Source organism: Micromys minutus, assembly GCF_963924665.1.
Source record: "Micromys minutus genome assembly, contig: SCAFFOLD_202, whole genome shotgun sequence".
Lineage (NCBI taxonomy): Eukaryota > Metazoa > Chordata > Mammalia > Rodentia > Muridae > Micromys > Micromys minutus.
Genome location: NW_027667733.1, coordinates 103,430 through 107,352, shown reverse-complemented (window position 1 = coordinate 107,352; position 3,923 = coordinate 103,430). Strand labels below are relative to the sequence as shown.

Below are 3,923 nucleotides of genomic sequence, written 5' to 3'. Positions count from 1 at the left end.
CTTTCCACACAACCTGTCTTTCTCTCTGTATGTCCAGTTCCCTGACATTGTCCCCTGGGACCAGTGGACTCACCTGAGAGTCTCCTACAATAAACATGCTTTCATTTTTTATAGATTAGTTATTTAATATATGTGAGTACAATGTTTCTGGCTTAAGACACACCAGAAGAGTGCATCAGATCTCATTGCAGATGGTTGTGAGCCACCATGGGTTGCTGGGAATTGAACTCAGGAGCTCTGGAAGAGCAGTCAGTGCTCTTAACCAGTGAGCCATCTCTCCAGCCCAATGCTTTCATATTCTTAAATCAAACAACCCATAGACTGGGAGACATTGCTCACAGGTTAAGAGAACATACTACTTTTGCAGAGCACCAAAGTTTGATTTCAGAGCCACAGGCCTTTTTTTTTTTTTTTTGGACTGCATGTATCCTGGCTTACACATGAACAAATCCACACAACACACATGAAGATATCCAGCTAGCTGAAGAAAATTTTAAATAAAACTGACTCAATTTCACAAAGGAATAAAATATGACCCAATTAATTAAAATGGGGATGTTGCTTTTTCTCCTCTACAACTCCTGCACCATAGCCATTATGAATAACATGGTAACCATCCGGACCAGAAAGTTCATGACAAACCATCTGCTTCAGAGGAAACAGATGGTCATTGATGTCCTTCATTCTGAAAAGGCAACAATACGGAAGACAGAAATTCAGGAAAAGCTGGCTAAAATGTACAAAACCACACCACTTCAGTGGTGGCAAGACTTTGGCATGATCTATAATTCTTTAGATCATGCAAAGAAGAATGAGCATAAACACAGACTTGCAAGACATGGGAAAAATAGGCTTCCTATAAACAGGGAAAAGAATGCAAGAACAGAATGAAGAAGGTCAGGGGGACCTTTGCAAAGGCCAATGTTAATGCTGGAAAAAAAAAACCCAAAGGATTAGAGCTGCGGTGCCTTGATGTTTTGGTGTGATATGCAGGATTCTGAGAGGACAAATCATCTAAAAATATTCTTAAAAATAAATTAATAAAATGGGGATATTGATCAGCAGCACTTTGTGTGGCTCTGTGAAGAAAGCATGTGGAATTTCAGATGTATCTATTGAGCTCAGTTGGTGAGCAGTAGCCTAGTTTGCTCTGAGTTGCAGAGTTCGAGCTCCTGCACCATGGGCAAGTGAGAGAAAATTAGGAGTTTGTCAATGTACAACATTTATTTCTGTATGCATTTAATGTATATTTCTGTTAAATTTTCATGTATGCTTGCATGAGTGAATAAAAATGTCAGAACCCTGTATAGATAGATGGCTGTGAGCTGCCAGGTGTTTGCTTAAAACTGAACTCAGGTTGTCTAAGAGAGCAGCCAGGACTCTTGATCACCAAGCCATCATCCCTCCAGGTTCATATTTGACAATGCAATAAGCACTTGTGGATACAGAATCACAAGGAATTGGATGTCTTTTTTGCATAAAAACTTACCAGTGTGGCATGACTTTAATTCATTACATTTCAAATGTTTTGTGTATATGTATGTGTTGATGGTTTGCTTGCTTCTTTCTTTCTTTCTTTCTTTCTTTCTTTCTTTCTTTCTTTCTTTCTTTCTTTCTTTCTTCCTTTCTTTCTTTCTTTTAGATAGTCACTATCTAGATCTACCAAAGCAATTCAAATATCCTGACATTCCAAGTAAGGCCTGAATATACTTCATAAAGTGCTTACCTATCTGTGAACACCATTAAACAGGATATGATAATATGCAACAGTTATTTCAGCACACTACAGTTGAGACTTAAGAGCAGAAATTTAATATCATTCTATTTACTTGGGATATTGAATATGAAAATTTAAGAAACTTCCTCTCGACATGGACCTAGAATCCTTCTGTACTTTCCTTCTGTTCTCTCTGGACTTCATCTAATCCCTGCTCAGGAATGGGATAAAAGCTGTGAAAAATAAGTAAAAATATTAAAATAATAAAAAACCTGAATGGATTTATAATATAAAATTTTGGTGTATATTAATATGTGAGGAGTAGGAGAAAATGAGCAGAGAAAGGGAGATAAAAAACTAAAATAAATATACCTTTACCTATTTATGTCTGTAGGAAAATATCTGATGAAAACTACATTGGATGTATAATTTACACATGCTAATTATGTTATAAGTACATACTAACTGTAGCCACCAAGCTTCGCAACAATCCTCACATCTTTGTCTTACAGAAAAATATTATATCTAATGATTTTTTTATAATTATAATTGGTCCATGAAAAGAAATGTTGCTAACATGTTTCAAAAAGCACTTGTTTCTATTCAGTGTGCAGTGGACAAAGTTTAGATGTTAAACATATCTGTCTCTCTATCTATCATTTCTTTTTATTTTCATTAATTCATTTATTTATTCACTTTACCACCTGATCACATTCTGCCTTTCCTTTCCTTGCAGTCCTCCCCTTAGATACTTCTCCCTCATTTTCTGCTCCCATTCTCCCCAGAGAAGGAGAAGCATCCATTTCCCCACTGCCACGAGTTACCAAACCACCCTGTCACACCACGTTGCATCAAGACTAAATGGGATCTTCTTCCACTGAGGCCAGACAAGACAGCCCAGATAGGGCAAAAGAGTCCAAAGGAATAAAATAAAGTTAATAAGAGACAACTTATTTTTAGAAGACCCACAGTAAGACCAAGCTTCACTTCTGCTGCATATATATAGGAGGCCTACCTAGGTCTAGACCATGCACGTTCTGTGGTTGGTGGTTCAGTCTTTGTGAACTCCAAGGGTTCCAGGTGACTTGGTTCTGTAGGTCTCCTCCTGGTATACTTGATTCCATCTGGCTCCTTCTATTCTTTCTCTGACTATTCCACAACACTTCTTGAACTCTGCCTAGTGTTTTGGTATGGGTATCCATCTGTTGCCATCATGTGTTGGATGAGGTCTCTCACATAACAGTTATGCTAGTTATTTTTAGATTTTCGAATAGTGACCCTTGTAACCCCCGTAACTTGTCGAAGACCCAGTTTGGACATAGCCTTCCTCGCCTTCTTCTCACTCCGACTCTGCTTGGCTTTACTAACAGGTTCTTCATCGATCTCAGCTGCGGCTGCCAGCTGGGCTTGTTGTGTGGCCGTCTGTGTGGAGTCTTGTTCCTCGAGTTCTGGCACTGACTCATCACTGTCAGACTCTGTTCCCGACCCTGTCTCAGCCTGAGGCTGTGGCAACTCCTGCTCAGTAGCAGGGACGGTTTCTGTGGCTTCACCAGGCATTTTGTGCGGAGAACACGGAACCAAGATGGCGGCGGAAAGCGTGAATAATCTTTTAAAGCATGGCTTTGGGGAAGATTAATGATTTACTTACCCCCTCAGAAAGGACTTAGAAATGCAGATTGTTAGTAATGTCAACCACTTTTAGAAAGAGTTGGAAATGATCATTGTTAACAAAGTTGGATGTAGATGTTTTTGCCAGTAGCTGTATATAAAAATATTATAGAACTTTACCCCAATTCCCTGTCGGCTGGCTTCACCAAGCAAACTCATTGTCATGAAGTTTTACCCTGACCTCTCTGTAACCTATTTCTTGTGCCACAGCTCTTCCTTAATCCTTGGAGGTCTGGGACAGCCAGGTGATATTTTCAAGCCCCAAGCCCCTGCCTGCAGAGTCCCCTTAGCATACCCAGTAGCCATCCATCTTGACCTGTTCTTATGTGGTATATCTTCTACTCCACACTTCTGCCTGCATATCAGGACTGAAGCCATCAGGGACTACCTGTTCTACCTGGTTCTCTGAAAACTTGCTCCCAACGAGACCAAACAGCTATACCTACAAATCCCAGAGGTCAGCTGCCCTCAGGGACTTCCAGATCTGCTAACACTAGGGACAACTAGATGGGTACAGGCCAGAATAAAAACACAGTCA

General features: G+C 39.9%; 1 pseudogene across 1 annotated transcript; it reads left to right on the top strand.

Moving 5' to 3' along the window:
- Nucleotides 1–597: 597 nt before the first annotated feature.
- On the top strand, nucleotides 598–986 carry LOC308416141 (small ribosomal subunit protein eS24-like; annotated as a pseudogene). Its single transcript has one exon. The product of its transcript is annotated as a small ribosomal subunit protein eS24-like (transcript).
- The last annotated feature ends 2,937 nt before the right edge of the window (nucleotides 987–3,923 follow it).